Raw genomic sequence first — 10973 nt, 5'->3', positions numbered from 1 at the left:
GTAAGCCATAATCATCACAATTATAACAAATAAAGGCTTGGAATATCTCACTTTGCATGTAAAGAGTCTATATAATATATTAGTTTCACCTTTTAAGTTGAATTACTGAAATTAATTAACTTTTGCACCTTATTAAATTTTTTTGAGTTTCACCTGTAAATATATATAAAAAATCTGCACTCAAGAACGTTAGTGTGCATATATAAGCTTAGTTCGGGATTTATTTTGTGCACACTAATCATCATGCCTTTTAGAGCATTGCATCATTTGTTTAGATCAAATTATGTAACAATTTATGCAGACCAAATTCATCACCCAAACCAGGTTCAGTGAGTGTGTAGTGTAGTATGTAGGCAGCAGGCAGTGTCTATCATGCGCAGAACCACACAGCCATCATTATAATTACACCATTCTTACCCCGTTCTGTAAATGTTCTCCAAATTAGCCGAGCAGTTCATTAACATGTGCACAATATCTTACTGCATGGATATCTAATCAATTTGTTAAGCCAATTCAGGGACTTAAGTTTCATTATCAAATCACTCAAATTATTACTGGTCTCTAATGATTAACCCAGTGAGAAAGCCCCATCTGAGGGTCAGTTCCCCCCAGGGTTAATACGTGACGGCAACATGCAAGAAATCAGGGTCTGCTCTGATTAAATCCTCAGCCTTTCCACGGCTTTAGTCACTTGTCATTTCTTGCAAACTGCAGACTTCAAAATGATGCTTCATACTGTAATTACCTGCTGATCGTATGAAATCACACCTAATGTTCACTCATACAATATAACAAAGAGGATGATACATGTACACAACATTACAGTCCTGTGGTTTTGGCAGGGAGGACAGGCTTTCTCAAGTGAAGGCTTAAAGCGCTGTGCAAGCTTGTTTCCATGGAGATGAGAGGAGTTTGACAAAGCTGTTTGACTTTTAAAGTTAGTTCAAGGTGTCAAATGTCATGAAAAAAGTCAGACTTACAGGTAATTGAAGATTACTGCTGTGACCTTATAATTTCCTCTATAATGTTTGATATTGTAATGTTAACTTTTGAAGTGCACTGAACACGAAAAAGCAGTGGAAAGACAGTCTCATTTTTCATATTTTATATGCAAAATGAATTTCTATAATTGCTTAAGATTTAGATTTTTCAATTCAGCTAATCAGCCTCAAATAACAGTTTTAGACTCAAAAAGGAGTTTGATAATGGTCTCAATTAGAAGAATAATCACCTACCACTATCTGAACTGTAACCTGACACACATTCACACTGGTTTCCTCTAATCCAGCAGGATCTCCTCTTATTTCTGTCAGAGTGCCACAGACTTACACGGCCAGAGGAGCAACAGGGCTGCCAGAGAGAACACGTGAATCAATCCTCAAACCCAGCGCACATGACGACTGGCTTAAACACACACCGCTCTAGCTAACTCAGAAACATGCTTCTCTGCTCCGCTGGCAAGCTCAAACACACCGTTCTTTTGGTTAACCACCACCGCTGGCCGTCCGAACACCTGAAACACAGCAGGGCGATGATGATGTAATCTTCTGCAACGCTTCCTCCTCGCAAACGTCTCAGTAGTGGCCTCAAACTGGATCAATACAGGATACAAATAATAACAACAACTTCAGGTAGTGAAGTTAACACTAAAAATGTGAGTTTATTAAGAAGTGCTTGTAAAACCAGTAAACCGGATGTGTTCGTCCAGAACCGTCGAGGTAAGGACGTCACGGTTCAGTGCATACAGACGAATAGTCGTTCACAGGCGATCTACACTTCATTCCAGAAGGGGGCGCATGCGGTCATGCAACACTGTTTGCTAACCGCCACAGCAGGAAAAACAGATTAAAGGGACAGTTCACTTTAAAATTAAAATTCTGTCATCATATACTCACCCTCAAGTTGTTTCAAACCTGTATGAATTTCTTTCTTCTGCTGAACACAAAGAAAGATGTTTTGAAAAATGTCAGTAACAAAACAGTTACCAGGTCCCATTGACTTCCATAGTATTTTTTTTTTCCTACTATGGAAGTCAATGGGACCTGGTAACTGTTTTGTTACTGACATTTTTCAAAATATCTTCCTTTGTGTTCAGCAGAAGAAAGAAATTCATACAGGTTTGAAACAACTTGAGGGTGAGTAAATGATGACAGAATTTTCATTTTAAAGTGAACTATCCCTTTAAGAAGAGACGATCCATGCACTAACCCAAAACAAGTTCAAAACAAGTTCACTTACGCTGAGTTTCGATTAATTTTTGTGACAGGCTCCACAAGCTTCATGGAAAGGAAACCGGAGTGACCGAAAGCAGAATCCTGTTTGTTTTTGTTGTGAGTGTACTCAAATAAAGATAGACCCTTTATAGTTTCGAATGATACACACACACACACACACACCTCCTCTTCTCTGATGACGTGTTCATGGTAATCTGTCACTCACATGAGATTAGTGTTGCAAAGGGGCATAACATTTCTGGTAATTTTCCAGAAACTTTCCAAATATTGCAGAAAATTTTCCCAAAATACTGGAAAGTTTCCAAAAATTCCAAAAAAGTAAACTTTGCAAACCTACAGGAGATAGACCAATAGCAAATCACAACCATCCAATCAGTTCCCCATGGACAAAATCAAGTCCCGTCCTATATTTTTTCTCGTCCAAGAATCCTTTTTACTCAGATATACGTCACAACAGGGAAGAAAAGACGATTGCAACTCCATTTCATGCTGACTTTAATAATGCATTCAAATCTCACTTGTTATTCAAAAATGCTGAAGACTTCACATGAGTGAACTACAATTTTGTTAGACACAATACAATTACAAATGATTTGAATTATTTAACAGAACCAATACATCTCTGGGTCTGAAAACAACATAACCCATAACAAGCAAACACGTCTTGTGAGGAAGTAAGCATCGTGTGCTGCTGTTTTATTCACATCTCTCAGGTCTCTGACTGCAGCTCCACATCTCCCACCACACCAGTTCTTCTCCATGTAAACCCACTGGCACCACCTCAACTTCAACTCTTACATGCTTTGAAAGAGAGGCAAATGTGAGCTTTTTCGCTCAAGTCCTAGGCCTGTTATGAATGGCGATTCCCATGTCTCTAAAGCAGTAAAATTGAATCCACAGAAAACACATCTGAGAGGAGAATACACACTCTTGGGAGTCCTGAGGATGTTCTGCTTACTGTAAATCATCCATCGCCCCATGCATGGCACACAGTCCAACGGCAGCGGCTTTCAGCATATACAAGTAGCCTATATGTAATAATAAAAATAAAAATAATTCAGCGGCTGAGCTTCAGAGATCCTTTAAAACATTTTAGAAAAATGGAGCGTTCTTCTGCAGCGGTGGACTGAGCAGTGCGTACAGTGGTTGCACTGCATTGTTGCAATGCTCTAGTCATTATGTTTTATTGTTCTCTGTTCTGTTTAGGGTTACACTGAGACTGAGTTTATGAGAGAAGGGAACTTCATAATGTAGCTGAGGTATGAAATAATGAGTGCTGGAGGCTGATGTTCATGCATATTTCTGCTAATAAAAGGTGAAAGTATAGAGATGCATGCGTTATGACCTGCTGGCTCACAGAGCTAGTGTGTTATGCACACAATAATCTCATAATAATGTCAAAATAGACAGTTTGTTGTTGATCCATGCACCTACTGTAAACTGTTTTTTTTCTTTTCTATAGTTGTGACACCAATTAATGAAAGCTGTTGAAATATCTTGAAGGTTAATAAATAACTTTTCTTTTTAGCAGAATTGGTCATTTTTCCAAAGAGAATTTAAAATGAGTGTTTCCAGTTTTCTGCAAGTGTTTCCGTGCATCGCCTGGCTGGGAAATTCATTTATTTTGATGCAACTAATAAAGTGTTTTTTCTCGGTTAAGCCTGACATCCTCAACATGCTATTTTACACAGAGCTACGCTTTTTGTCTTTACCTTTGACCTCGTACATTTTCTAGCCAGACTCACAGTATTTGAGCGAGCTGCTAGACTTACAAATCCAGGACATACCACAGAAAAAGATGGTGTGAACCTAGGAACTAGGAATGTGGAAAATGGGTCTGCTTTCAGGAGGCATAATAACTGTGGAAAATATTGCTGCAAATTATGGAAAAAAGACACAGTATGACACAGATCATTCAGTATATTACAACTCAACCAATCTCCATAGAATCAGTGGATGGAAGAATTATGCTTTTTGATCAGCTGATCTGCGCTCTTTAATGTGGCGCGAGATCACTGTAGCGATCAGTTCAAGTGAAGCAGAGCGCGAGTGAACGCGATCATTCCTTCGATACGCATGAATGAACTTCAGAAAATATGTTGAAAAATAGAGTCCAACATACTGAAATCCGTATCATGTCTCATGTAATCGCTCAATCAGTGCAGAAAGATGTCAATAAAACATTTTGTAAACAGTCGTACAGTCAACGTAACAAAGCCAATCGTTGACCATTAACTTGATAGTCAGCAAGAGCGCACTCGCCACCAAGTGGACAGGATGAGAATTACAGTTACAAGTTACAATACAGTACATCACCCACAGTGTATCTGTCAAAATGGCTTCAGATTTTTCCATCACAGCTAAAATATTCCATCAATTACAGAAAATGTTCGAATAACCCAACCTCTGTTTGCACTGCAAGGTTTCTAAAAGTCCGATCCCAAAACGTGTGAGATCTGCCCTGTCTCTCCTATCTCTGTGCTAAATCTCACTCTTTTTTTCCCATACAGTTCTCTGATATTCCACAGTTCTTCCTGTCCTTATTTATGCCATTTTTAGTTTTATGTGGACACTGTGCAAGAAACTGCGGGAAATGAACTGATCATCTGCCCCTGTAAACATAATACTGTATGTGTGAAAAGGACTACCAGTTGTTGGTGTTGTGCCACTAATGTTCAATGCGGCTGGAAACTGTGGTGAATTGTACATTGGAGTTTTACAAAAATGAGGGTATGAGTGGAGACACTGTTGCAAAATGCTCTAAAGCATATTTCTATGCTCCTGCTCTTGGCTGCACGGACGTTAAGATCTTAACAGCACTAGTCTGAACACAGATCCTAATCCTGTCTAAGACTGCGCTGCATTACAGAGGACTTTGTCAAACGTGGACCCAGTGGAGTCCAGCTGAATCTGCAATCTGCTCCAAACCATTTAAACAGATCTCTTCAAGCAGAGCTAGCTTGCTCAATGTATTCAACTATTGATTTATATTGATAACCTCAAGTAAACACATAATGCTATAGGTCTGTCAATGTAAAGACAATTCCAGTCTCTGGCCTACACCAGACACTGTAAATTGGCTGCACAATGTAAATTGGAAAAAGTAGCAATGCTTATACTACAGATATGCCAGGCATTCTCAGCTGGTGCCTTAAGCATGCTTATTTAGAATCTTAATAATAGAATATAGACTTATTATTTAGCTTTTTGGACTTTAATGATCCTTTTTCTTAATGGTCCCCTGTAGGGAAGTTTCTGCAATTAAAAAATAATAATAATTTGAAAAAAAAAAAAAAAAGGCTGACTAAATTATGTCAGCCATCCCTAATCTTCACATAATCAAGCCAACAGTTTTGGAAAAATCACTGATGCTACAATATTTGACCTCAGATTATTTCATCTCCCTTTTAATTAGTCCATCCCCGAACAGTCTTTCAGGACATTAGCACACACCAGCCTCCTGGGAAACAGCAGTACAGAATGTTAAAGGGGTCATGACATGAGAAACCAAATTTGCCTTGATCTTTTGGTATATAAGAGGTCTTTGTACCATTAAAACGTCCTGCAAGTTTCATAGCTTAAGACTTCCTCCCCATTATAAACGAATCATTTATTTAATCAAGCTCGAAATACAGCTCGTTCTGGGTCCATGGTAAGAAGTGACGTCACGGTACGAAGTGACGTGCCAGCGTTTGCATATGACCGCCTCCGGCACAAGACAACTACGCTTTAAGCGCAAGACAACTACGCTTAAAGCGCAAGGCAACTACGCTCATTTCGTATCGTTGTCGCGCCCGCGCGCTGCGCGCCTCACAAGTGTTCAGTCGACGGACAGCGAGTGGGTCTGTGTACAGGGAAATTACGACGCCGCAGATGTGCTGTTCCTGGCTGTGGACAAACAACATCTTTGAATACGCTGCGAAAGATCCAGTCGTCAGGGAAAAATGGATGCACTTTATTTTTTGCGGACGTCTCAGTCACGGCAGTGTTAGTTTAAGCGTTTGTTCTACATTTGAAGGATGACTGTTTTGAGACTGTTTTGAGCTTTGCCAGAAAACTGTTGCTCAAAGATAAGTCCGTGCCGACTATTCTGGGCTCAACATCGACGACGCAAACTGTAAGTAATGTATTTAAAACTTTAAACTACTTTTTAAATACGCTGAAAGATCCAGTCGTCAGGGAAAAATGGATGCACTTTATTTTTTGCGGACGTCTCAGTCACGGCAGTGTTCTACACATTTGAAGGATGACTGTTTTGAGGAAAAAATCCCAATATGATGCTTGGCTTTGCCAGAAAACTGTTGCTCAAAGAAGTCCGTGCCGACTATTCTAGGCTCAATAACGACGACGCAAACTTACTTTTTACCATGGCTAATATAAACACATTTGTATAAGAGAATCTTGAAAATCTGTCGCCTTTCTAGTATGCCTACATGTGATAGAAAATTAAAAATGTTGCCTTTATCAATGCTGCATCTTCTAAGATGGCCTGTCTGTGCATGCATTTTTGTCCGTGGTACACCCTATCATTTCATTGGAATTAGTTAAATAATGTTAAACTGTTAGCAAATTAAGCTATAGGATAATTATGCAACAATAATTCGTTTTCAAGTGTCTCGGGTTAATTTTTTTTTATTAATTCAAAATAGTTTCACTTTCCATGTGGACACGGGCTGATCCAGTCTTCGTTGTTGTGGTGATGGTTCATTTTCCTCTGATTCCGGCTCAAACATAATAAGGTTTTATCATTGCAAGAGCCATCGCTTCGCATGCATCACCCGCTATTAAACAGTTGCGCCGAATCCACAAATGTTCTGGCTGGGGGCGTTAATAATTGATGCATAGGCACTGACGTTAGCCAATCATAACAGTGGGCGTTAACACTGAACTCTTAAAGGGGAAACACCCCCAAAACAGACTGTTTGAATCAGAGGATGAGAAACAGGGTGGGAAAAGGTCATAAATCACTACATTTTAAAAGTTTTTTGTAAAAAAAAATATAGTAATACTATAATTGCACCTAAGGGAACATAATAGTAAAATAAAAAAAACCATGTCATGACCCCTTTAAAATTCATGTTTATACTAATTGCATCACTGCTCCCTGTATACCTGCAGAAATGGAAAGCTTGAAATCTAAGAACGCCAATTGCCCATCAATATTACAGTCTCACCGTGGCGCTTAATAACAACCAATTACCTTTACACAAATGCTGTGGATGCATTTTCCTGGAAAAAAAGGACGCTGGTAAACCATGTCCCTTGAAAATAAACAGAAAATGGAGACCTTTTATAGATTATCAGAGTTTGAACCATTATCTTGTGCTTGTCCAGGGTATGTAATTAGAGCCACATAATGCATATCGTATTCTGAAATCTCGGATTTGTAAGATGGCCTATATTTCATCCATCAGCACTCCTAAATATGGATATCATGCAACGCCACAGGGGTTCAGAAGTTCCCTCTGTAGTGCAAAATGAATATGGAACAAATGAAACAAGTTGATTTAAAATGTATAAAAAGAGAAAATATATTATACATAAAATTACATCAATTGAAATGATGGTGAACAGATATAAAAGTGTAGTACAGTGCTTTAACTAAAGAATTGTTTTTAGTTGCAGATTTTAATAAGGTTCCAGTGGGGCACATCTGGGCTCTTCTGGACGCTGCAGTCGCTGGCATGATATAAGCTGAACGCTGTCTCATGTTTGGAATGAACCTAAGGTATTTCCAGCTGACTTTTCTAATTATCTAGGAGGTCTATTGAGTCTATATGCTATATACACATCTCCATCTATTTGCTTTTTGCTCCATTGATTTAAAATCAATTCTATAGTGACCACAAACACATATCCATTACATACTCAATAACATGCTCGACATAACCAGTCAAATGTTGCTGTTTGCAGATTACATAAAGTCATTGCAATTCTGAATGTGATTTCTTTACTGCTATTACTTGACAAGCATCTGTTCTTTTGAGATCTGACACCTCTGTCCCTCTATCCGCTTGAGCTGGGTGGTGTGACGGACTCTAACTAACCAAGTGCCATTGTCAGGATTTTTCAGCTCTTGCCTTATCATGGCAATACCCTGCAATATCATATCTGAGACACACTCCAGAGTGGAGCACTGTGCGACTGCGAGGGGAAAAGCCTCTCGCGAATATCAGCGGATGCACTTTCATACTGGGGTTAAACTGTCAACTGTCACTCAGTTTGTCATTCCTGTTCCTCACTTGAATGGAGCATGAGCAGAGCGAGCAAAAAGAAAAGTAAATGCCCCCGACTAACCAGGGGAAACCTGTGAGTTATTTTCAGGGAGGGTTATATGTAAATCAACAGGCCTATTGATCGAATTGCTTTTGCTGATAATCATCCCTCCATACACCAGAGATGTCTCTCTGATTTCTCACATTAGTCATGATAAAACATGCAGTTAACACATTGTTAATAGAGAATATGGTTATCCTTCTGCTCATAAAACATTCACTAGGCTTAATAGATATAACCAGTTTAGATGGAAAGGATCTTTAGTTAACTATATGACGACGTTACTGTAGCTTTAGCCAGACACGCTACTTCTTGCAAATAAACTCCAGCACATCACTACAACAACGATGAAACAAACTTCCACAATATTTAATGATTTACGGTGAACTCTGTTAGAGAGCTACATGTGGCAATTTATCTGTTCAATAAAATATCTTACTCACCTGTTGAGTAATAAAGACGCCATCTTCGTGTCGCTTTTACAACATTTCAAATCCCTCAGTTCTCGCCATCTCTGAAAACCCAAGCTAATGTTGATTCTTGTTTTATGACGAGCTCTGTCGTTCTCTTTTCTCCAGCAGACTCTCTGTTCTGCGTTTGTTTAAAACGGGTGATTACCCGGTTGGAGATTTAGCATGTCAAGCTTTCTCAGTCATTTTGACAAATAACCTCTGACCTCCCACACCAGACACACGTCTATTGACGGATATGACAAAACATGGACGACAGGCATATTACAGTGACAAGAAAATACACACCAACATCAGTGATGGTAGACTCACTCCAACCCGATCTCACGGCAATTCGTACTCTTCGTACTTTTTTTCTTTTTGCTAAATCATACATATTTTACGAGTTGCCCAATTCGTATGAATTCATACGAATGACCTACCCCTGACCCCGCCCCTAAACCTGCCAATCACGTGGGTTTAGACAAATCATACAAATTCATATAAGTGAGCTCGTATACGAATTCGTACGAATTAGCCACCTTTTACTCACTTGTACGAATTGGTCGTGAGATAGCGTTGATCATTCTGGTGAGATTTTAGTTTTTTTTGTGAAGAGATGAAAAGCTCTAGTGCTTTACAATAGCACATCTCTAATTTCTTTTCCACTCTCATGTCTCAAGCCTCTGGGACCTTCACATTTGTTCATGAGTGGCTCTTGTCAAACCCTCCACAAGTCAGTGTTATTTGTAAAGTAAAACCCATCAGAAACCACCTTTAAACCAAATAATGATACCCACTGTTTCTCTCCACTCTCCCCAGATGGCTTTAGAAGAACACGATCTCAAAGATAGGAAGAGAGAGATGTATTTTTCTGGAAGAGCAGGTGCTATTAGACAGATTAAACATCACACCATTCTCTGTGTTTATTAAATCAACTCAGCTGGAGATAACGGTTTCAGCAGCGTTCTCCTGGAAGACTCTTATTTCCTATACCATTTTCATTATCACATAAAGAAGGTTTCCAATTCATTGCTAACTGATCATATTAATTTGGTGGTGTGTGTTCCAGGAAGACAACGCAAGCGGCTGAACTGCTGATTACTTCAGAAATGCAGCAATGGAAATTATTATGAGGTATGAAATCGAGGTCTGCTGCCTAGTTTATGCCTACACCCCATGATTCAGTGCATGAGTTTCTGCTTATATAGGAACAGAAGATTCAGCTTCTTCTGTCCTCTTATTAGAAAATGTGGAGAAAATAGAACCACCATAGTACATGAAAATTCCAACCACTAATGTCTAATACCATTAGTATAAATACATTCACGGCACATTATTAAATTTTTTTTTAAACAATTTAACATTTAGAGGTCATATTAATTGAGGGCCCTCAGGGTGCTAACGGAGAGGTAAACATGTAAAAACAAAACGGCATGTGGTGCACTTAGGCGAATGTCCACAATTTGCTAAATTATCACTAATTAAAAAGTGGGTAAGCAGAAAAAGAATGTTATGTCAGGCCAATAATTTGATCGAAATATATTCTATTCAACGTTCATCCATTTTTTTTATATCAGCTATGCATTCTGTTAATTTTGTGAATTGGTAGCAACGCATTCTCATCCTTGGGCATCATATACTGACACTTTTGACATTTCGTCTACATCCAACGCACATGGCACCCTTTAGTGTCAATATGACACGCACAGAGCTTTGTTCGGTTATGGTTTGGTTTAGGTCTGGGGTAGGGTTAGGGTTAGACATATACAGCTGAGTATCGTCGGCTAATTCCATGTTTCCTAATGATACCTCCTAATAGTAGCATGTACAGAGTGAACAGCAGCGGTCCTAGTACTGAGCCTTGTGGTACGCCATACTGAACTTGTGAGCGATAAGACATCTCTTCATTTACTGCTACAAACTGATAACGGTCAGATTTGTATTTGTATTTTTTTTTTTTAAAGTTAGTCATTAACATTTACTATTCTGAGACCAGCCATGATAAAGTTGT

At 39.0% G+C, this 10973-nt stretch overlaps 1 protein-coding gene across 1 annotated transcript in view; it reads right to left on the bottom strand.

Moving 5' to 3' along the window:
- Positions 1-2713: 2713 nt before the first annotated feature.
- luzp2 (leucine zipper protein 2) overlaps positions 2714-10973 on the bottom strand; it is a 165808-nt gene continuing 157548 nt past the window's right edge. The window contains exon 13 of the mRNA XM_079620439.1: positions 2714-3262. The gene's annotated coding sequence lies outside the window, so the exon portion shown is untranslated. The remainder of the gene's footprint in view (positions 3263-10973) is intronic.

The sequence above is a fragment of the Phoxinus phoxinus genome (assembly GCF_949152265.1).
Source record: "Phoxinus phoxinus genome assembly, chromosome: 8".
Lineage (NCBI taxonomy): Eukaryota > Metazoa > Chordata > Actinopteri > Cypriniformes > Leuciscidae > Phoxinus > Phoxinus phoxinus.
Note: the sequence above shows the minus strand (reverse complement) of the source record. Positions and strands in the feature narration are given on the sequence as shown.